The sequence below is a fragment of the Gavia stellata genome, chromosome 1 (assembly GCF_030936135.1).
Source record: "Gavia stellata isolate bGavSte3 chromosome 1, bGavSte3.hap2, whole genome shotgun sequence".
NCBI lineage: Eukaryota > Metazoa > Chordata > Aves > Gaviiformes > Gaviidae > Gavia > Gavia stellata.
Genome location: NC_082594.1, coordinates 88,753,729 through 88,779,374, shown reverse-complemented (window position 1 = coordinate 88,779,374; position 25,646 = coordinate 88,753,729). Strand labels below are relative to the sequence as shown.

General features: G+C 36.9%; 1 protein-coding gene across 1 annotated transcript in view; it reads right to left on the bottom strand.

Moving 5' to 3' along the window:
* The window catches only part of POLA1 (DNA polymerase alpha 1, catalytic subunit), a 205,252-nt gene that overhangs the window by 67,323 nt on the left and 112,283 nt on the right, over positions 1-25,646 (bottom strand). The gene's annotated exons all lie outside the window — the stretch shown is intronic.

Here is a 25,646-nt window from a genome sequence, read left to right as displayed (position 1 = left end):
TTAACATCCTCTGTGAAGCTGATACTGTAATATGTATAAAGAGGTGAAGGTTCTTGTTTAAGGTAACACAATCAATGGTGGAGAACAAAGCTGAAGTCGTCTTACTTCAAAATCCCGCATTCTGCGCACTGCAGTCATCCCTTCCTTGAAATATACTGAAACCTCTGCTCTTCTCCAGTTCAGACAACATTAACATATAACAGAATTATTTTATACACCTATGTAGACCAGACAGCAAGACACCCCAGAGACCTGTAACAAATTAAATTTTAAAGTAAAGTGCCATTTCCTTGCTTGTGCTTTAGAAGGGAAAAACAGTTTTAACTTTTAGGTTTTCTGATGACAACCAGAAGCTTTCTTTTACTTTCTTTTTTTTTTTTTTTAAATAATTTTTTTAATAGAAAACTATCGAGACTTCAAAATAAACTGACTCATTTAGGAAAAACTAACATTTTGCCAAGTTAAAATGAAATAAAATCTGAGCCAGCTTGCTCTCTGTCAGCTCAGGGCGACAATGCAAAAGGCTTCTCTTAAGAGTACGAAAAAAAGAATGCTTCAGAGATTGGTAAGGATGTACCTTTTGTATCAGGTCCAACCTAGGTTAAACCAATACCACACCTCATCTCTAAAAACAACGAACAGCAGATACCTAAGGATTAGCTTAAGAGAAAGCACACAGTAAAAGTTCTCCAGAAGATTTTCCCAGCTTTTGGAAATGGTTCAAGGACCTCCTGAATCACTGTCTCTATATTCAGCAGAGATGGATGCATTATTACCCCCATCCCAATGAACATCAAGTGGTTTTCAAACCAATGTAGACTTTTAGCATCTACAACATCCCACAGAACAACTACACACTGTATGAAAAAGTATCTTATTTTTCTTGAACACACCAAAAAATTATTTATTTTTTAATGCTTTCTAGTTCTTGTATCAGGAGAGACTAGGAATAATCATTCTGTATTCACTTTTTCCATGCCACTCATGATTTTATAAACCTCCATCACATCATCCACAAACTCTTTTCCAAACCACAGTTTTAGTTTACTTAGTTGTTCCTTGCATGGAAACCACTCCACATCTTTGTTGCCCTTCTCTGAATCTCTTCCAGGTCCTTTTTGAAATGAGGGAGTGGGGGAAAATGGGACAAATGGCGAGGGAGATGAAACCAGTATTACACACTGTATTCTGGATGCTAGACAAACATGAATTTATACAGAAACAAGATGGTATTTACCATCTTGTTTCTCTGCTCTTTTCTTTCCTCAAGTTCTGTTTGCCTGGAGCGCTACTGAACATTTGAACACTGAGCCGTCATTTGCAGACAGATATTTATTATTATTCAAGAATTATGATTTTATTCTTCACTAGCAAGTCAATACACACATTGTATACAAAATTAAGATTGGGTTTTCAGCATCTGCATCACTTAACATTACTTAGCAGGGGATTTAATCTTCCATTGTTAACTGACAAGTCAACTCGGTGTCACAAGGTCTTTCTGCAACTCTTCTCAAACAGTTCCTGCTTTTATCACCCCTGAGCAGCTCAGCACTATCAAACTCTGCATTTCAGATTATCAGCTGTTGATGTCTCTGCTGGGAATAATGACTGTTTTATCTTTGCCTGTTTCCAAAATTTGGGTTTTGTTGCTCCTGCAAAGAAGTTTAATCTAACCATACCAGGATTCCTTATACTTTGACAGAAATATTACGAATCAGAGAACAGCTCAAAAAGTTGCTTGCTTCCTCTCTCACTGGCTCTTTAACAAGCTGTCCCAACATTATGCTCTGGCAATGACTTCCACCTAATATCCATGGTGGCAACTCAGGCTTCCAATTATTATCATGTTTCGTACCCTTCCAGTTTCCAGAGCTCCACTGACAGCACTATTGCCACTATCACCATCTTGGTTACAAGTCAATAACGAAAGCCTGCAACTATATAGCTTTTCTGGCTTTCATTTCCTGGAGATTCCGATTTGCTGGCGAAGCAAATTTGTTAGTAAGACATGACCTATGTTTTCTTTCCTCACTGGCATGGCCAAAACCGAATCCGTATTTTGTACCTCAGTAATTCAGCATCCTGATTCAATATGACTATGTCAGTAGCTTAGTTTAAAGTTAGATATCCGAGTTATTTATTTTGAATGCTTTGGAACTTATGTGGAGGAATACATGAACTTTAGTTTTGCATTTTGCAAAACCTCGTTAAAATGGGATTTGACTATGTCTACTTTTAAAAGTTTTGTTTTGTTTTTAATTTTTGTCAATGTCTTTCCTATCATTTACTGGAGTATATAGAGAATTTGTTGGTTGGTTGGTTTTGTAGCTTGTTCTCTAAAGGATCAGAGAACACTGTGTTCTTTCATGTTTGTCAGCTTTATCCCTTTCTTCAACTTAAAAATATATTCTTCTATAATCTTCTCAGAAGTGCTAAAGTGTGATTCAGTTTTTGAAACCTCAAATCCTTTCCAAGTAACTTCATTTATTCCAGAGACCTCTCTTCTTTCACCATTCTCTAGCCATTTCATATGCTCAATACTATCTCCACTCAGTGCCAAGTCCATCAAAACACTTCCCGTTGCTCTTGCAGAGGAGCTTTCATGCCCATGTGGGAGGACCAGAAAAACTTTGTGGGGAACTTCATGCCAACAGCAAGGTATATAGCACTACCTAAAATGTGTGCTCCAGTCCATAACACAGAAATAGCAAGAATCCATTAAGATACGTAGTTAGGGTTCATTTCACCCAACTTTGGATATCTAAAAGCCTGATACCCAGTCTAAGCTAGTCATCCTATGGTCCATTTATAGTAAATTGAGGGAGAAAAAAGCATCTCCAAAAAGCAATTCACCTAACAGACTTTGGGATGAGACAAACCCTGCTCTAGATTCTCTTAATAAAATAAGGGTACACCTGAAGTCAGAGCAAGCTTTTTGGAAACAGTATGATCAGTGTAACTGATCACTATGTTTGAGTTTTGTTGTTATGTAAATTAACAACATAAATAATCACATATTTAATACTGCACAGTGCGAAAATTCCAAGAATTCAGAAATCTTCTGTGGATTTAATTTTGGTCTCTTGCACAACTGTTGCCCTAGCAGTCCCAGCACCACCCTCCTTGTCACATACAAATTATTTACGACAAATATTTCACAAGTGACATTAGAACGACAGACACTGCTCAACAAGACTGAGCTACTTCATCAGCAGATGCTTCGCCATGAAAAGTCCCAATTCAGGACCTGACCTAGCACAGACACCTACCCTGTGTCTTCTGGAGTCAGCAGACACAAATGAGCCTCAAGTGAAAAAGCTAGTCCTTAGCTTTGGTTTTGCAAATGAACCCAAGATTTATTTCTAAAAGGGGAAGGTGTTAATCTGTTGCCTCACAATTTTTAAGTAACTCAATTTTAACAGACAGGGAATAACCTTCTACCGAAAAACGCTACTCAAGGATAGCATTGAGATCTTCAGGCACTGACTTATGTGAGTACTGAGAATATCATTAGAGCCACTGTAAGGCAAAACACGAAAACATTTCTGGAAAGGACAATGAATTGCCACAGATCTTCCATTAAGTTAATTCTTAGAGACAAAAGCTATGCTCTGTGTGGAAAGCCGTTTATGCCATATTTGTTTATTATGTGGCATCTCTACCTTCCTATGAAACATCTGGTAGCAGTCTGACACAAACAGGGCCTTGAAATACACAGCCAGGCAGGGGGAGGTGTGGAGGGTGTCCTCACCCATTCCAAAACCCTCCTGTTTAAGAGCATAATTCCTTCAGCTTTAACTATGAAATGATTCTGTGTGCACAAAAGGAACACTCATGACTCAAAATATATTAAATGACTACAGCTGAACTTTAAAACAATTTATTATGCTAGAAAAATAAAGCATGGAAACTGCCAGATAGTAAAGTATTTAGTTAGGGAATGCAAGTGCAACTGAAAAAACAAAGCCTGGAATGGGAGCAGCATCCCAACTTCAGCTGAGCAGAATACTCAAAAATAGACAACCATTAAAATAATGCATGATAAAAGTAACAATGTGTTTTCTGCCACCTATTGGCATTTTTAGCTAACAGTTAAGAAACAAAGGACTAAACCACTTGCAAGGTACTGCTTCTATCGTCTTATAAGGGAATGCATATACGGTCCACCCAAGCTACCATTGAATAATGACATTTGAAGCAAGTTTCTTTATACAATTGTTTTAGTCTAATGCAGTCACTGTTGAAGAAGGCGCTGGGAACTTTGCTGGTCACAATATACAGGTGAAAAAGATTGAAAAACCCTACTTAAACTAAAAACAATAGCTTAGGATAAAAATAAGCATTCAAATTCAACAGCTTACTATTACACTTGTTTTCAGCTACTACGAAATAATGATCAAAACATACAACTTTCACTGAACAGTACATTTCGCAATAAACTATATTTAAAAAAATGGAGATCTAAGTTGTTGCCTACAATAAAAACACCAAACGTGTTATGTAGATACTAACTAACTAAATGTCCCTTGAATTCATACAGAAAACAGTTAATGTAATTTGTATAGACTTCCTACATAATTAACATTAAAGAGGTCTTTTCTTCTTTGTCACCTCTCTATTCAGGCCTTATTTGCGTTTGTTTGTACTTACTATCTGTTAATCTCTCTTAACAAATGACAACAATAACTGTTGCTATTATACATGGAAATTAAACATGTAGATAACTGTGTGAAGGGAGCTATTTTTGAAAAAAGCAGTATCAGAAACATGTAGCTCTTTATGTCTCTTGTTTTGCTTTGATAATTAAGCCATAGCCTTGATTTGTTTTAAACAAAAAACTTTTCCATGGACATGCATGTTGCAATCAAATTCAATACATGCATTATGTTCTGATTCAATTTGTTCAAGTGCGTTATTGTTAACCCTTATTTGATCCATGCCTGTCATCTTCACTGACCAAACAAAACCAATCCTTCATTTCCCAGCAGCTATCACCAAGTCTGTAAATTAATTTGCAATAGATCAAACAAAATCGTAATAGGAAACCTTCAGTTTTGTTCTACTTGGTATCTGCAACACTGTGGGAAATGAAATACAAGTTGATAGGAAAAAAAAAAAGCAACTAGCATTTCCAAACATTCTGTCTACAAACGCTTAGTTCATTTTAAAATATAAAAAAGTATACCAAAAAAGGGCCGAAGTAAATGCACAATATAAAAGAAAAATCCCTGAAGAGCACTATGTCCACAAACTGTAGCTAATGGGGAGAAATTTGCAAGTCAAAAGTAATTTTCTTTCTTTGTGAGTCTGTTCTTGAGAATTAGCCTCTCACATTCTAGTGATCAACAAGCATTATAAATATTACCCCAAAATACAGAAGCAAGTGGTTTTGGAACAACCTTTCAAACAGAATTTGCAGGAGTCAACAATATACATTTACTGAGCTTTATCTTAAGAGTTTTTACAAATTACTTTTCACAATATAGCTTGGTTGCCTGATACAGTAGAGGACTGGATGTGCTTCTCTATGACACTTCAGTTCTGTATCTGTTCCTGCCTTCAGACAGTCTGGATGCTGAGGGGCTAGAATGCTTTAAAAGCTCACATGGAATGAAAAAATGTGGTAGTAAAAAGAAAGCAAGCTGCAGGCACTGACAATTATTCAGAGGTCACTATTAGTCACTTTGGAGTTGAGTTTAAAATGTAATTAGTGCTTGCTTCTCTACAATCTTACTCTCCATTGAAGACAATCTTACTGTGGATTTTTGAAAATGGGATCTTGGTGGATGACATCCAATCTCCCGATGGCTGGGATACCTAACCTCAAGCACATTGGATCCAAAATCCATGGCTTCCTCACTGCAGAGCTGAAGGGAAATGTAGGAACACAACCTGGACATGCTTTCCTAGTCAACCAGCGTAAGCTTGCTGTTCATGTCACTGATCAGCAAACCAGCTTTTGGAAGGCTGAATGTAGAGAGACAACACAACAAAAATTTTCTGATTCAGGCATCATTGTGAGTTACTAATCAAGACACTCAAACTCCAGACTGACCTCTCCTTTCAGACTACTCTTACAAAAGCGTATTATTTCCACTAATTCCAAGGCCAGAAGCTTCAAACCTCATTTTCCTGCCAATATCCATTATTATGGATAGCATTGCCTAACAGGGCAAATCTGGTCAAAGTGGCTTTAAACCCCCTGGAAGAATGAGGTTCACCGATATTGCATTACTGGGTAAAGCACGAAATCTACTGATACCCCCATGCAATGTGAAAAGATAGATGATTTTATGAAATATTTCATATGAAGTTTCACATGGCAACAGCAGACTTGACTCAGTGACCTGAAATTTATCAGTTCCACTTGTAATAACTTGTTCTACATCACAGGTGTGTTCTCCCTGTTCCACCTGTCTGTGTCTTCTGTAAGTATCTGAATGTTTGGGGGAACAGATAGACAAATGTCCCTTAGTAGTGTACAGCATCTCAGGAATTTGAACTGGAGCCAAAACCTCTGTTTGCACATTCTTTGGCAAGTGTTTGGACTATTAGTAGTAGCTGCATCTTTTGAGCATTTTACACTTGAAACACCAAAGGTGGTATCAATATCAACTTAAAGATGAGTTATTGCTGTAAAGTCAGGAAACTTTTTCTGCTGTGTACCAGAAACCCAATTACTTTTAAGTAATTTCAACTTCTAATCTGCTTTTTTACCTGTTCATAAAAAGAAATACTCCAGTAAGAACACTGACTTGATCCAATGCACTTGCACCATCTTGGTGAGACCTCAACAGCAATGAAAACCTGAATGACACCGTGAGAACTAGTATAATGCACTGGAATTTCAGTAGACAACACAGACGTGAGTAACACCTACCTGCCACTGTTACAATCCTAAGAAGAAATCCCCTCAGGTCAAGGATGCTATCGTAAATAGTGAAATAAGGTTTCACACAGGAAACTTTACCCACTTAGCGATGTGAAGTCCAGCATAACTCAGGTTCCTCAGGCAACATCTCACTTTTTCATGGGGAAATGTACCTGGTAAAAACCTCAGAAGACCTCTCTTACAAAGAAACCAATTCCACTGCTGGTAGACACAAGAAAGGCATAGACTCATTCAATTTTTGAAAGGGTTTCTCAAGATGTAGGACTTGATGACGCGAGGATTGGCATAATCAGAAACACACTATTCTCATCTGCAGGAAAAGTAACTCTTTGCAGTATCCTGGTGCCTGCCTGCTTCATATACTTTCTCTAACTACTTCCAGCTAGCTGCTTCATCCTGATTGTCCTTCCAGAGCAAGTAAAAGATACATCAAATAGTTGCTTGATCAATCTTACAGATGGACTAATTTATCAGTGAGACTCAGCAGAGCAAAGCAGACTCAGTGGAGAACACGTTGATCAGGAGGGCTCCACACAGGTGGTATCTTAAGACATCTGACTCAGTCAAGTCTATGCGTCTCCTAGACAGCCTGACCTGAGATGGCCATTCCTCTGGAACTTGTAGCTACCAATACACACACACTTGGAGACTGAACTATCTGAACTTATAAAAGACTGGATCAATGTAAGAAAGGAAGACCTCATGATGTCTAAAAACCTACCTCTTGGTCACCCAGCCTCTTTGGGCAGGGGAAAGAAAAGACACGTAAATTCTTCATCAAGGTGAAATTTGGAGATAATCTTGTCAGAAAGAAATTTGAGGGAAACCAAAAAGAAAAGCATCATATAAAGAAAATAAGCCATCAGGCTGCCTTCCTTCATCACCCCCTAGCAAAATGACCACCATCAGAAATGAAGCCCTTATAAAATCATGCAACCGCCAACTTCTCTAAGGAAACAGAATTTTTAGGTCTATAAAAGACTACTACCAGCAGTTAGCTCTGGAAATAGAAGGTGGGCCTGCAGCTTCACAGGTGGAGCATCTTATCTATTTTGACATTTTTCCTATCAATGATGATCTCCTTGGTAAGGAATGAGCAGGCACACTCTATTGACAAGAATAATACAAACCAACCCTAAAAACCAGAGTAATGGAGTTAGAAGAAATCAGTGATACAGAATTCTGGGTGAGCAACTTTTTCAGGATGCTGCAAGGCTTGATATTCCACAAGCAAAGCAGATACCAAGCACTAATTAAAAAAAAATAAATCTGTGAGACCAAGAGAAGGATCTCATTTTATCTTTGAAGGAAATCTAGGGGACCTGCAAAGTCTCTTCAATAAGTAGGTTCAGACATATTTAGATCTCAATGTAATATATGGATAGACATTGTTATAGATATACTAGTCATTCCAACCTTCTTTTCCACTTTGTCAAAATTTTAACAGTAAATTACTGGAAAAGCTCTCTCCACTTCTTTAATATGTTACTACAAAGAGAGCAAATTGTACTAAGTCAGGAGCCCTAATGTCAGCTTCAAGAGATCCCTTACTAGAGAAAAGTTGTGTCCGAATTTCATCCTAGAATTTCAAAATGTAAAAGAATTTCAAAATGAAGAGTCTGTGCAAATTCTCTTGAACTGCCAGGCATAACTGAAACTGAAACTTTTAAGTGAAAAATATCTTAAAACTAAGTTATCTAACATATTTATACTCAAATTTGAGTATATAAAACAAAGATGATCTTTGAGGATGTTTTGTTTTAAGGCTTTATATTGCTGTCCTAACTGTAACATTTAATCATCTCCCAATAATAAATTCCTTTGATATTGTCACAGACTCTTCAAATAAATTGTTTTATAAAAGGAGCTGGGTCAAGAGTCTGTTATTAATGCTGGCTGACTAGAGCTTTTGTCTTTTTAAGTGGGATAGGTACCATGTTAAACATGCTGCCAAGCTTGTTCTAGCTGAAAGGAAAGATATTGCAGCATATGCTTAAAATGGTGAAGCACCTTAGCTTTGCATAAATTCCTTTATAAATTTATCCTACAGCTTAAATCCCTTACCCAGGGAATGCTTATTCCACGTTCTCTGGTATTTTGTTAGGTGTTGTGTACATTTGGCTTTAAATTCCAAGAAGCAATGCAAATAGTTTTAGTCACTATTATAGTAACAACGACTGAAATTTGTTCCTGAAATTTATACATAAAGCTAACTACAGTGCATTAAGAGACCTGATCATAGATCCAGCGTGGTATATGACTACTTGGATCACAAGTAAAGATACGGAACTATTTTATCAACTCACTCTTGGCTACTGACTTCACATTCGTTTTTCTTTTTCTATACAATAAACATTGTAGCTAGTTCCTCATCCAGAAAAAATAGGTTACATTTCCCAGTATGAGTATTTTTAGAGTCTGATGCTACCTGATCATCCAATTTAGGGAAAAAGTAAACAGGGACCATGGCATTTCACACTCCATTTCATGCTGCCTCACTTCAATGGAAGTTGAAGATACGATTTCAATTTCTTTTCGAAGCACTTCCTCATTTTCAGAGCTTCTTGAGTTTTGGCCTATATAACTGATCTGAATTCAGCTGTCGGATGGAGTGGATAAAAACTCTTATAAAGGAAGGAAATTCCTTTCCTGGATGGTTCATTCTGCTCCTCTTGAATTCAGCATTATCCAGGCTGATTAATGGATAGATACGATCTTTCAGGAAAAATACAAAACTGTCTCTTAAATGAAAGAATGGTAACAACGAGATATGAATTGCTTTTGAAAGTGTACTACCTGAAAGCAGTACAGAACCTGGAGATGTTGGTTATATATCCAGTATCTATTATCACAGGAACCACATTAAAAGATGTTATCAAATTGAAGCATCTTAGCCAACAACTTCCTAGTGGAAGGCAAACAATCACTTTACCACCCAGTAAGACAGTACCGCTGGTAAAAGAGAAGGATACTCTCTGCAAAATAATATCTACTGAAACCTCCTGTTCTCAGAGACACTCGTATCTGTTGCCTCAGTTCCCCGCTGGAAAGCTGCCAGCCCAAACTGACTCAAAGGCAATGGGAGTCAATGGGAACCACACCTTTGAAGGACCAGATCGTGAAGGTCCAAAGCAACTAGACAAACTTTAACTGAGGGCAATGTAGCTACACTAACTTGCTACCGTAAAGAAAGCATGAGAGAGGAAATAAATATTATCCGAGTTTCTCAGAAGAACACAAAGTGTCCTTCTATCTTGAAAAAGCTGATGATACTAGAACGATAGAAGCACTGATGTGGGTTCCAGGCGGCCATTACGAAAAGTGAAGCTCACCTTTTGCACCCAACTGCTCTGATCTAAAACACCCAAAGACAAGACCCAAACCTAGCTCCCTTTGGATATTATGGAAAACGGACATAAACTTGAGAGGATTTAGCCTACAACAAAATTCTGTCCCAAAAGCATACTTTTTGGGAGTTCTTCCAGTACTCGCATACCTCAAGGTCTTGTGACGTGAAGTCAGCCACAGAATATCATACGCCGATTTCTACGCTACTGAAAATGAAAGTTTGTAGATTTTCAAGAATGGTATTTTGTGATTTGGACACTCCAAAATAATGTAACTTGAACTGCTTTCTAATCCAAAACTGAAAAAAAAATTGAAAGAAACCACCCAAGACTGAAAGAAAACTTCATTAATCTCTAGAAAAGGATTACTCTCAGCAGTCTGTCACATCAGTTTGACTATTAAAAGTCTAGGGATGGGGGTGGGAAGAAATCAAAGCAGGAGATAACCGAAGAAGCAAGAAATGCACTCTATGCCCGCAAAAAAGAACCCAAATGCTCAAGATAATGTAAAAATGCTTCAAACAAAATTATCAAACAAGACAGAAGTGAAATATATCTTGTCAGTCAATGTAAGAGTTTTACATGTTATTAAAAATTGATTTTTTTAAAAAAAGTATGACATCTTTAAATGTACAGTCACATGTCATTTCATAGAAGTTATTTGAAACTTATTGATCTCATTTGTACAAAGACCAGGCGCCGTCATCAGCCTGCTGAAAGGATAATAGAGCACTCCAAACCCTTATGATAGGTTTGATGCAAACAGTGGCCCTCATTTAAACACATGTAATAGCACCACAAGTGGACAAATTCCAACCTTAACAGTTGTACATTACGAACTAAATTAGCAAGTATGTTCTGCTCTACTTCACTTCATAGTCAATACCTTGGTCTTCTTATCTTCAGAAAAATAAGGTTCTAGGAACCAAAATACGCACCCCGAAACATTAAAAAGTAGAGCACAAGTGTTCACGGGCTCACAAAGAGAACCATCAATTGCCAACAATTTTATTTTACTTAAGACAATCCAAAACCAGCTAAACTGGATTTCAAGCAAGCAACTGGGAGAAGGCATACTTAAAATGACTACATATGGAAAACTACATTGAGAAAAGGATCAGTGAAAGTTGTCTTGCATATTTCTGTATGGAGAGCTAAAACCTCTAGAAGGATATTCAAGTCCATTCTGCAAAATATTCTCCCTATTCATGCAACTCAAAGCAAGCCACATTCTTAGGCTATAATAGGTCACAACTAAGTATAGCACCTTGCTTCAGAAAAAATTTTGCTTTGTCTGTCAACAGAGCACAAAGTGCTCATACAGCCCATCCATATATTTCTTGTTAAAGAATCTAGCAACATACAAACAGTAAAAAAATAAAGATTTCTTAAAACCTGTGCCTCTACTTTGGTTAGAAAGTTAAAAACACTCTGCTCCCTCCCCTTTTTCCACAGTTCTGTCCTTTTCCCTTTCCCCTCAAACATTTGCACAGGTCTTGAATTTTTTCCTCTGTCACAGACTTGTCTTGCAGGAAGTTCAATTTAAGATTAGATGTAATACAGAACACAGAGATTTTACTCATGTATGTGGCAGTAACAGTAAGGTTTGTCAACGCAAGTATACATTTCAAGTCGGTAAAGAGACAGAAAGATTGTTTATGTGAAACATTTATCTTTGCAATATGGTTACAAACACCTCTAAATACTGAAGAAGTTAATACAGTTCTGAAAACTTTAAAAACGATAATGCACATACATACATAGATATGTAAGTTTAGAGGAGCTCAACGGAGTAAAAGGTAATGGCAGAGAAAGCAGTCTCAGCGGTCTGGTCACCTTAAACTAGAAAAGTTTAAAGCATCACTAAGCAGCGTTTGTTCATTTAAGTTTAATTATTTTCTCCTTGAGAATGGCACTAATGAAACTGAATATCTTTCATGGTTTCGAAGAGCAGTCTGAATGGTCTGTAAACAGGACTGGGGGCAGACAAGAGAACTGGCTGAGCCAGGGGGTTGCTAGGTGATGCAGAATGTAAACCCACGAACTTGTTCAGGTTTACTTTGCTTTCATGCTGCTCTCACACAGGCTCTCCAAAGTTTTAAGAATTAATTTCCAGGTAGCTATTTAAAAACAAAAAGTAGAATAATTAAAAAAGAAAAACCCTTAATCCTCTTCACCTCTTCCCTTGCCCCACCCCAACAGGAAAACACAGAAAAGAGGAAATTAATGCACAGGAAATCCATCATAGTGTTTTGAATACGATGTTGGGAGGAGGCCCGTTCCCTCTGTACATTTGCATGTAATTGTTGAGGACTGGTGATTATGAAGAACTTTTAATCTTTCTGATTACTTTTTACTTTTGTAAATGTAAATAAAAATTATTTCTGGAGCAATACGTTGGCCCTTTAAAGTACTTAAATTGAAAATAAAGTCGTACTTACTAATATTTCCAACTGCAGATAACAGAAGCAAACTTTTCAGTGTAGCCATGTGTTTCTACCCCCATCCTTTTCAGAGCTGTGGCTATTTTTTATTTTTTTCTAAAGTATCTGATCAGAGATTGTCCAGTAAGAGCACTTTATTAGATCATCAGTCAGAGGGTTTTACAAGCACCAAGAGCTATGGGCTCAAATGCAGCACATCAGTTTTAATAGCCGAAGGTCTAATAGTAAACTGCAGATACTGCTGAGAACTTTCCATGCACTGAACTCTTGAAAAAGCACCATCTCTCAAGCTTAAATGCAGCTGCCTCTTTCAATGCCGCAAATGGGTAAATTTGACAAAAAAGCCACCATTAAGACTACATGAAAGGCTCAAGACAACATCCTTTCAATGCTTTGTACTTCAGTAATCAGATGTACTTACTCACCCCCTCCCCCAAACCCGATCAAGAACTATTTCTGAATGGTAGGAAATAATTCCACTTTGTACATCTTTTAGTTAATCAAGACTTTCTATTCAGCAATTTGACCTTTTGTTCAAAACAGGATTATCAGTTTTTTCGCCAGTTACCAAGGGCGACTCGCATGGTGAACATAATTGCAATAATTTGCAAAACACCATGGCAACCCACATTACAACTAGGTAAATACTGGTCTTTTGTGCTACATTGTTATTTTCAGAGATGCTGAAGTCAAAGAACGAATGACAAATGAACACAAAATTTATATTTGCTTTGTCTCAAAAGAGAAGAAAATTGATAACAAGAATTGGGGGGAAACCGACTACAGCTGTAATTTCTAACTTGATTAATTAGGATGGTAACAGTCCTTAACAGTATATTCAACAAACAGCCCTGACTTAGTCTCTCCACCCACCTCTCTCTTTCTACACTACTACCACTAACCCCCACCCCAGACAAATTTTTTCAGCTAGGAGAACAAACAACTCCATTTGCTCTTTTCTTCAACTTAATGGAATCCTTAATTACAGAATATTGTTCTCCTGCTCTTCATTACACTGAAAACTGAAAGTGCGAGAGAAAGGAGGAGGAAGACAGTGCCAAGCAGACAGGGTAGCTACAGTCATCTTATCTGCCTTCACTTTTTTTGTCCATAGTGGACCTAAAGATGAGATGGCATTTTTTGTAATTTTTTTTTTAAATATTAGCAGCTGTTGTATAGCAGATAATTAAGTAAACTATTTAGTGCTCAAGTTCTCTCACAGCATTAGTAAGACATGAAAGCCAAAGTCAAGTCATGATTAAAGTCCAAAATTAGAGAGGAAGCAACGGCTTAAAAAGAAAAAAATTCTCTTAAAATTATCAGATCAGGTAGTTTCCAACAGAATATCTACTGTATTAAAGCATTTACCCACGAATAGTATTATATACTTAATAAACAAATAATTTTTAACGTAACTTATTTCCTTTAAAATTTTAAGGAACTTATTGTTACAGTATAGGCTTCTATTAAGACTTCAAGAAACAACATTAAAACCAATTATGTCAGAAATATGTGACAAATATAGAGAAATAATTTTGCTTAAGAAAAAACTGCTGAAAACAGTCTAATACATGTTACTAATTGACTTCACAATAAATTTGCTATATATTACCGGATCATGAGTTCTGTGCTGAAACATTTATTATGCCACAGTGAACTGACTGAATGGTTGAGAGCTTAATTTTCATTATACCGTTAATAAAAACAATTTATGTCTCTATACAGGCCAAATTCTGTCATCAGAGGTATGCATATGGTTCCTATAAAATGCAACGGCACCCTTTAGCAATGAATGTTCACATACAGAGTATATGAAAAATACATTAAGCTGCAAGAAGCATGCAATCAGAAGCCAGTCTAATCCTCATTTCAGTTCCCTGTACATACAAATCACGTGTCAATTTACAGTTAAAGGACCACATCTATATTTTAATTCTCATTAAAGGATTGGATTGCCATTAGAATAAAACAGGCTTGCAAAGTGAACAAGACTACTGGTACATCCCTACGTTCTGCGAACACTGGAGACTATGTAGTAAAATGAAAGAAATGAAAACAAAGTGCGACTGAATGCGGCCCCAGGGAGGTAAAACGCACTACTGCCTCTGCTACACAGATTCTCCATTCTGCTGGACAAGTTACTTCCAGTTTATTGAAAGGACTCACAAGTAACAATCACCTGAGGAATCAGTCTGTTTTCAGTGAAATTTGAAGATCTGCACTGCTGAAGTTTGAGCAGACCCAACTGTAACCTGAAAGCTGTGCTTCAGGCAGTTACACAATACTACACACTCTGAAAGATCAGGTCCTTTGCTTCACAAATTGGGTACCCAAACTTATGGACACACTTGATGTTCATTCCCCTATGCCTCATTTCTCTGAGAAATAAAAATAATAATTTGTCTCCTCGTTTTACACAGTTCTTGTAAAGATGTTCTTCAAGAGCCACTTGATCCTACAGTGAAGCGTGCCACAGAAAACACCATGAGAAAAATAAATAATTCTAGGCAAAGTTTTAGAGAGTGCGCTCTGTAAAGTAAAGGGCATCCACTAAGCAATGGAGAGAAACAAACACAGACTAGCTGCTCATCTAATGAGCGCTGTCCAAACTATAGGCTGCAATGTACTGAAAAAAAGACAGAGTGGGTAACATCATGCATAAATGACCTGGATTAAACTTAAGTAAGCAATATTCATTCTAGGATTTTTTCAACTTTCAAATGTCCAACTCTGCAGTATCAGGACCCCTCTCCTATTTTTAAATTAAAAAAAAAAAAATAATTCCATCTTTCTGCCCATTCTTCTTGAAAATAGGGTTTAAAGGAATACACAAATTTTGCTCCTTGAAATAAACAGAGTAACCTTTAATAACAGTGAATCTCCACCTTTTCTGCAAGCTACACATTTTGCCCAGTATTTGTCAATAACAGAGGCAGGCAAAAACTTAGGAATTTTCTTGTACTTTTCTTTTTTTTATTAAAGCAATCACATTCAAATATGAATTGCTTATTTTTCTTGTTCAGATTTTCACAGGCGATCTTCATCCATGCTTGCCTCCTCATGCTATTTCAAGCCTACCTGCCCAGCAGGTGCTTATCCAGCAGATACACCGTTTGAATATTCCAATTCAGCCAATTCCACTCAGTTCAGCTTCTTCGCTTTTAGTTTCCTCTACATCCACCCAGGTCCAGCTCTAGTCTTATGTGCCAGTTCTAGTCTCTTTACACATCTATACTCAATTCTTGCAATCATATTTGGTTTTGTTGTTGTTGTTGTTTTTTATCATGCCTAGCTCCTGCTCCATACTAAAAAAATTTTCTTAAAGGTTTGTAAAATTATCAAATCTAGATGGATTTTCGTAAGATGACAAAAGACAACCAATAGAAAAGAGGAAGGAAGGATGAAATATATACTCTTCCTCATAGCCAAATGTTAAAGACTTCCATGCCATAGCACCTGCATTTCAGGTATAGCAAGGTCACCTGAACAGCTTTAACACCGCTTTTACTGCAATATCATGCAATAAGCAAATGATTACAATTCAAGCACTTTGACACCCATGGGCTTAAATTAAACTGATTTACATTGCATCAGATTTTCCTCTTTCCCATTCATTCCTCCTCAGATGACCACTACTGTACATAAATGTAGTTGCTTGGTGGACCTCACTAGGCATGTTCATGTATCAAGATGTGTACACTTCAACTGCAGCTTCTAGTTTTGTAATATTTTGATTTGGATTAATTAAAATATATCTATAGCATACTTTATTCTGAGATAATAAACATATACTGTCCTACTTAACTCCACCTTAAATGACTCCATTTTCTTCCTGCTACTGTTATTTAATTAAACTGAGCATCAAGCAAGATACTCTAAAGTCTCAAAAAACCTTTTGGTAAGCGTTCCGAGATAGTCAGGCTTCCTCCTTAGCCTTCCCTCAGCTACCCATCCATTTCTGTAACTACTTTCAACACGTGCCCACAACTCTTTCCTGCAGTCCTCTTAGGTCTCTCTCAAACTTTCCCTTAGACCTACCTATTATTTTTGAAAAGAGAGCTCTTGTTCTGCCTCCCCCCGGGCCTTGACTTAATTTACCTTTCCCACCACAGTCAGACTACATAGTTCTTCACTTCTTTAGGAGAGACTGATTTCTTCAGCAGCATCTGGTACTCAATGCCATATCAATCTCTATGTTAATAACAAACATCTTTTGAGGGAAAATCTCCATACATGGCACACTGTCCAGATGCAGTCCAGAGATTTGTTTGTGACAAGAGAGGTCAGAGGGAGATGGAATTTTGAGAGACAGAGTTTATAGCCTTTTCTATTAATAATTAAGTTTTTCAAGGGCTTATATCTGCTACTGTTCGGCATATCTGTTCTGAAGAACAGAAAGCACTCAAAAGTCTAGGCTGATCTGCTCGATCTCAAGCACCCAAGTGAAACCAGAAAGGAACAACAGTATCTCAGAAGACAAAATTCCATAAAACATAGATTATTAAAAATATTTCCAAACGGACTGGTGTGAAGCCAGTCAGTACTACTACTTTATCACAGAAGTGGACATGACCATCTGGAACTGGTTGCATGACTATTCAGGATAAACAGGGCCACCTTAAGAGTAGGAAAAAGGGCTGCACAAAATTGATGTGTCTGCACCCACAGTGCTATTGCCTACATAGGTTGTAGAACCTCCCTGAACAACCTGACCTAACATCAAGGTTGGCCCTGCTTTGAGTGGAATTGGGCCAGAAGACATCCAAGAGTTTCTTCAACCTGAGCTATTCTAGACACCAACTAAAGTAACCAGATTGACCTTTAGCAGTTGATGCTCCTGTGTAAGCATTAAAAAAAAAAAGCGCCAACTCAACAGACATACAGGCCTGTCACAAACTCTTTGAATGGGGAAGAGACTGTTTTTTGTTGCTTATACACTGGTGACAGACACAGCAAGCAAAATGACAGAACATTTTTGTTGCAGAGAATTTTTTTTAACATAACACTAAAAATTTTTATTTAGTAAATCACATTTAGGAAGAACAAACTGCATAAAAACAGCAGGTAAAGTATGATCCTTCAAATACACTATCCTTCCCTTTTTAAAAGGTTACCTGCTACTGAGACCTGCAAGGCCTTTAAAGCCAACAGCTCAATACTGAAATTAGTAAGGCCCAAGAAAGCCTTCCAAGAGCAACCTCTTGAGAGCAGAACAGACTACTTGTTACTTCCTGCCTGCTAGAAAGAATTTTGCTGCTATGGTGTTGCTGCTTGGAGTTTGTGGTAGAAATACATGTTGTCCCAAGTCTCTAGACCTAGTATTTTCTAAAATCTAGAAAGAATACTTAATAAAAGAAATTATATGTCTGAAACAAATTCTGAATTTCATTATGACAGATAAAGAAAAAATAAATGACTGGAGTAGAAGACTGCGACTACTTAGCAACCAGTATTATCACCCAATTATATTTTATATGGGTAAAAGAACTGTTCCAATCAACTTGAAAAGTCCTTTTTCTTAGTGTAAGGAAAATTACAAGCAAATTTTAACTTGTTAGAATGTATAAAACAGATGTATAAGAAATGGAGACTGAAAACAGATAGCTGCTGACATAAATCAAAAGTTTTCTGAAGTAGAACACTAATAAGAAAAATTAAGACAGATATTAACTAAGAATATAGAACCAAGTATAACCAATGCGATGAAAACAACAAAATAGTTTACAGCACAAAAATCCCAGAAGTGTAACTTCTTCCTATATTTTGGAACAGCACAGTAACAAATAAAGATGAAGAACTACCTTTTGGTTTGTTAGCAATAAAATACTTAATAGGACTTCAAAATTCAGCATATTCATATAAAAAATGCTTGAACTTAATAGTCCTATTACAGCTAAGAAGAGCCATTACTTGCTGGGCTTCCCAACACTTGAAGCTACCTCAGAAGACTGAGACCCACGTATCTACCAAAATGCTAATTTTCCTTGAAATAGTTATACAAGCAAAACAGAACAATCCATGTAACTATTTGTATGCATCAATCTAACACTAACCTGAGGAAAAACAACAGAAATACTGATAAGGACTTTAAGTGATCAGGAATTTAAGAACAGGAATGTAATTAACATCAGTCAATATGTTTTTACACAGAACAGCCTCAACCAAACATGACAGTTCATTTTTTTCATAAGATTACAAGTTTGGTTGAGAAAGGCAGATGTACTATAATTAATCTCTTGAACGGTATTTGATTTACTTCCAAAGGACACTGCAATAGAATTAGCATTGCACAGTGTTAATAAAGTACATGTGAAATGGATTAAGAGGTGCAAAGTTGAAGCATCTCAAAAAAATCAATTGTCCACAAGACACAAAGTGATCACAGTCAAGAAAGCATTTGTCAATATGGGATAGAGAGGGATTCTGGTGATGTATCACAAAGAAAAGGTTACACTCACAGTCTTCAGCATTTACATCAGTGATTAGTAGAAGAGAGAAATCAATTCAGATAAAATTTACAGATGACAAAAGCAGAACAGCAAATAATGGTAAGCATAAGGAAATTGGTTTGATAAACTGTGCTCATTCAAAACAAAATACATGTCAGAATAGTGAAACAAAAACGACACACTGGGAACAAAGACTACAGTTCACACCTACAGAATGGGGATACTGTATGCCAGAAATTATCAGCTGAAAAGAAGTCACGGTAGGTAAGTTATCCAACATAAGCTTTAAAGGCAGACATAGCAAGATGTGGAGATTCAGTACTGAAGAACTGTGTATAAGTACTGAGGTGAATTTCTTCAAAGGTATTGGTGAGAATGATGCTGGAGCACACAGTCCTGGTGGTGAGAGTTAAAAAAAAAAAAGAAAAATAACTGGTACACTGAAGAGCCATAAACAATGTTTCAGTGTCTTGAAAAAATGCGTAACAGCAACAGACCTTGAAGAGCAGTTTCTTACCATGAAAAAAGAAGACTGAGAGGTGACTTGATCAGAATGTGTAAGTATATTCATGGGAGAAAAGTGTAGGCAACACAGGGTACTTAAATTTAGAGAAGAAAGAAGTAATACGAGCCAGTGGTTGGAAAAACTTGGTGGACTGAAAACTGACTCAACGTCCGGGCCTAGAGCGTGGCAAGCAGTGGAACAAAGTCTAGTTGGAGGCTAGTAAGTAGCAGTGTAGTCCACGGGTCCAGTCCTGTTCAGCACCTTCATTAATGATCTGGATGATGGGGCAGAGTGTATCCTCAGCAAGTTTGCTGATGACACAAAACTGGTGGATACCAAATTGCCAGCAAAATGCCATTATGGCAAAGAAGGTCAATGGCATCCTGGGCTGCACGAGGCAGTGTTGCCAGCAGGTTGAGGAAACTGATCCTTTGCTTCTCCTCAGTAACAAAGTGGGAAGTGGTAAGATCCACCTGCCAAAGCAGAGGAATAGCATCTTTTTCATCAGGCTTGCTAATGTCACGAGGAGCACTTTAAGCTAGGTCCTTTGGGGATGGTGACCAAAGCCTGGAGGGAAGTCAGTCACAGTACAAGGAGGAGGGGTGAGGAAACACCCAGGGGACAGCATGATGGGGAAGCTCCTACATTCCCCTTGAAGGCAGCACAACTGAAAGCCCATCTCAAATGCCTCTACACAACGACACGCAGCACAGGGAACAAGCAGCAGGAATTAGAAGTCCATGCACAGTCTTAGAAACCTACCACCTCACAGTGACTGCAAAAATGTGGCACATGGGACAGGGCATGATGGAGTGCTGTGATGAACAGCTACAAGATCTTCAGGAAGACCAGGCCAAGGATGTGAGGAAAAACATGGCTGGACAAGGTCCTGAGCAACTCTGAAGCTGGATTTAACTTCAAAGATAACCCTCCCTGAAGAACTGGACCAAGCAACCTTCTGAGGCCCCTTTTACCCCAAATCCCTCTATGATCCTATGATAATTTGTTTGGAAATTATTTTGGATGTGGAGGGGAGGCAAGCAATGAATTTTTGCTTTGATACAAACTAAGCTAGACTATTCATATATGCTGATGTACGACTCAGTGAAGACCATTATCTTTAGAAAGAGTAATCTGCAGCAGAATGAAGACACCTACGACAATCCCTTATCTCATCCAGTATTTTTAACCAGAATAATTTACCTTGACTTCTCTGATTAGTTACCTCTGATCTTTGTGAATTAAATCTTTCTCTCCTCAAATACCTAACTTAAACTACACGTCTGTTGTAAGCCAGGAAATTCTCTAACACGTGACAATACTTTCACTCATGTTACAGTGTTTTGAAGGATTGTTTTCTTTTAAATTAGCTTTAGCACAACTCAGGCATTATTAACTTATCGGAACTTGAGAAGACAGCAATAGAGACAAACAAGAGAGGTCAGAGGATGGGAAAGGTGGGCAAGAAAATTAAAAGCAAACACTAGGAACAATTCAGATTATTTAGTCTATCTTTTCAGAAAAAAATATCCAATTATGTATCTGACAGAATCTGCGAAACAAGTGGTATATATATATTTACATACACGACACACATACACACAAATATAAATTAAAATTTCCTTTTTTGAATTTCCTTTGACTGAAATTCAAGTCAGATCAAAATCATATAAATCATATAAAACCAAAGTGTCTGAAAGTTTAAGCTGATACTCCAAATAGTTTTGCTTCCTTTCCCTCTGGTTTTGAGTTTTGTTTTTTTAATGGAACAATGATCACACACACAGATAAGGTACTGATATGGGCACTCAAGAAGTCTGTGGCTCCTCAAAAAATCAGAGACTTAAATTTTCTGCTGTAATATGTAGAGAATACTTTACCTACGTTTTAGAAACATTTAAAGAAATATACTAACCTAATAGGCTCCCTCAGTTACTATGGTAATAAGCATTTTGTATAAGCATATAAAAGGTGTTTTTACTTCATATTGATATTAAACTATTCTCCTATGTAATAAAACACATGAAAAAACAGAAACTGAGGAAATAAGCTAAGATTTAGTATTGAATGTGATTTCTTACAAGAGATTTTTTGGAGACTAACAACAAACAATTTTCCATTTTGCTATGAAGTTACTGATTTTTCAGGCAGAAGCTTCATATAACCCATGCCTGAAAAACATCATTCTGGGCAGGGAGCATATTAAAATATTACGGAAATAGTAAAACTAGAAGATATAATATCTACGTTATTATAAAGGTCTTGGTCTCACTGGCAAACACAACAATTAAAAAGTTCCCTGAAAGCAGTACTTACAACGACAACACAACTACCCATAAATATAATTACTAATTAAAAAAAGAAAAATATATTTTGAGAGGAAAGGACCCCAGAAGATAGAAAACGTGTATGTTTCAACCTTCAGACCACTCCTGCGAAGGGATCTGCTGGCCTCTGTGTGATTTTTCTATTTGCTATCCTGATTTAAGAGACTAAAACTGTGCTGCACAGTTTCTTAATGAAATAATTTTGTCTCTCCCCTCTATTTGCATGAAGAAAATATTCAAGACAAAAACTGCAAGATGACAAAATCTTAATATGCAGTTTGGTAAAGTTCTAGTCAGTCTTTGAACAACACATACATCTACCCAGTAAAGCTTGTGTTAATGCGATGTAAGAGTTTTGCAAATTCAACTTTAATGGAGCATAAAAGTGCTTTTGCTTGAAAGTGAGATCATTTTTAAAAATTCAAAGCATGATCACTTTTTCCTTTTTTTTTTCAGGAACAATCTGATACAAGCAGCAAAGCTTAAATAAACTAGAAACATTTCAAATGATCCATAAAGGATTAATAAGCACTGCAGGAAGTCCTATAGGCTCAGCGTATACATTTTCCATCTTCTTCTCCTGCAACAGGCATGACATGAAATTCTAAACAGAACTCAAGTTTCAAAGTCACTGAATGTTAAGGTCTGCAGTTTTGATACTAGTGTAGAGTGGGGTCACCAACTTGGAATATTTAATTTAAATAGGTAACAAAATATTGATTTTATTAGCATAATAAAGCCCCCGAATTATGGCCCTTCACAAAATTTTTTTTCTACTCGCAAATAGACAAATGGACAAAAGCAAGGCAAAAGGGGTAGTAGTAAGCTACAGGCCACTAATATAACAAGAACAAAATGACAGCTATTATTTTGGCAGAGATAATCTATGCTGAAACACAAAACACACACGCACACAATTTCTTTCAATACAATTTTCTTGTCTTCCCACTGACTTCTATGATTACCACAGAAAGCAGGGTTCTAAACACATTTCTCAATTGAATCTTCAATCAATAACGGTAAAAATTTGAGAAGGGAGATATGGGAAAACATATTATAGCATTAGTAAGTGTTTGCAAAACAGACTGAACTTATCAGTATGCATGAAAGTTGAAGGGGAATAAAACAATATAAAAATGTATCAGTAACAATGCACCATATACCTTTACTTTACTGAAATGAATAAAGAAAACAACCCATAAAATCCACTCAATCTCCAAAATCCAACCAGTAGCAGGAATTGCCCCAAGCCTGGTCCAAGTGATTTAATTATGTAGTCATACTTTCTTTTGTTTGTAGTACCACTGTTGTAAAATAAAGAATAATTCTGAATTACCAAACGGCCTTCGGCATATATGAACATTCATAGGTACTTTTTAAACAGTGAGAAGAGTGATCATTTGAATAATTTACAGAAAGTAACAAAACCAAGCGAAATAGTCTACCTATTGGCATTAGCTTCATGTTATAAACCAGAAACATTTAAAAAGTAAGAATTAGATGCCTGCAAAAACCCCAAACGACAAAACTTCTGGGATCTCAGATGGAGGTCAGCTTGACCCAAACGCAATTTGCTAGCAAGAATCCAGACTTAGTTTAACGCTGACATAGGAGAAAAGACAAATAATTCATATCAGAATTGAGAGCTCCTCACGTTGGAAGATGGAAAAGTTTAGCTTCTGCTAAGCTTATAAGGCTGTTTACCACCCAGGCTTTCTGTTCAGAGCCAAAATAATCAACAGTAGAAACTGTTTAGGTGACAGTTACATACAAATTGGAAGAAGTTCTTAAAAGAGTGAAAAACAGGAAAGATTCAGAAATGCATCAGACAAATACAAAGTTACAAAACAGCATAAATATAAAAACCAGCATGGATAATATTGGCCATATTGGGGAGGGAGGGAGGAGAGACGCAAGAATGATAAATGTTAGCTCACAGTGAGAGACTGACACTGAAAGGCAAAAATTATGCTAAAATAATACACTAATCAAAAGGAAAAGTGAATGAGAAGAAGGAAGCACAGAAAAAACTGAACAAAGGACTAAAAGTAATCATTTCTCTGTATAAAGGCAGCAGAGAGGCCTCGCTTGAAGTGCTGTCTACAATCCTGGGCACATCACTAAAAACAGATAAGAGAACCCAATGCAAAGAACAGCAACAAAACCAGTTCTATAAATAAAAAAAAAAGTATGATACAATAATTTTTTCAGTGGTTATAAACATACCAGATACAGTGAAATAACATCACTTTCTGCTAACATTTGAAAATAAAGAAGAACAGCCTGAGAGGGACCACAAGCATGTTACAAAAAGTAAACAAATGTACTGCAAAAAAGGTAAATTCTGACTAGTTGAAAGGAAGATTTTTGTTACAAATTCTCAGTATTAATAGAAGTTGATATGAGTTTAACACAGTAGTTGCCATAAGTTTGATCATCTGCAGTGCTAAAAACAATCTACATTAAGCAATTCTATGCTTGAATATAGAGAAACAGAGAAGATGAAAAGGATTTTGATAAATAGCTATAGCCTTTGTGTACCCATCAAAACCACAGTTCACATCAGTGAACATCAGTACCTGCTGATACTTCGCTTTGCCACCACTGTCATGGGAAAAGAGGAATAAAAGGAGTGCAAAAGACAGTCAATGAAAACAGAAGTTGACAAAAGAAAGCCTATAAATGCGGACAATGAAGTATACAGATGATAAACTTGTTGTTTGTTTACCTTTCTTTGCAATTCAAAATAGAATTTCAGTGAAGCTGAAAAGATGACAAAACCACAGCAGTGAAAAATAGAAATATTTTAAACACTATCAAATAGCCCTTGGAACTCCTTGCCACGAAGTGCCATACAGAAGCTGTATATGCAGACCTGCAGCTGTATATGCAGACCTGTGCAGTCATACAGGTGAAAAAACTTTCAGTTCTATCAGAAAAGTCAGGCACCAACTAGGAACTTGCATCTCCTATAAAAAGTTTTAATGAAAAAATTTGTCTTTAAGGGAGTTCCTTGAATCATTAAGCATCCAGCTAACGTCAGAGACCAATATTACACTAGGCAAATCCCTTTATTAAATAAAATTCCTTTCTTCATAGGTTAATACTTAATCAACCTATGGTTTTGGGCTGCAATGACCTAACAAGCATGAAAGACTGTACATTTTTCTCTGTATTTAAACCAAACTTGAGCATTTGATTCCTCATGAGATTTAAACTTGTTTCATCTTCAGAATATGTTATTTTATGATTGTGGCAGTGCTACAGAAAGCAAGTGGTACCACTTGCTGAAAGAAAGCTAGGGCTGCTGCACAGTTTGCAATAGGAGAGGACTGTACTTGCAAAACCAGAGAAAAACTCCAGGCAAAACTACGAAATGCATTACAGACAGGTTTTTCTACCCGTAACCTCCCTCGCCATTCCTGTCCAAATTAACTGTTTGTTCATACAACTTTACAACCCAATATAGTAATATATAACTAGCCAAGAGACAGTGGACCAAAAGAGACAGGAGAAAAGAGACAGGTAAATTTAAAAGGTACATGGATGAGGGTGAAGTGAAGGGCAACAGAATGAAGATAGGACAGACTGAGCACTTCTAAAAAATTAAAAAAGTTTCAAAGGGTAACTATGAAACGGAAAAAATGGCAGCTCTTCATCACATAGGGCAACAGACCAT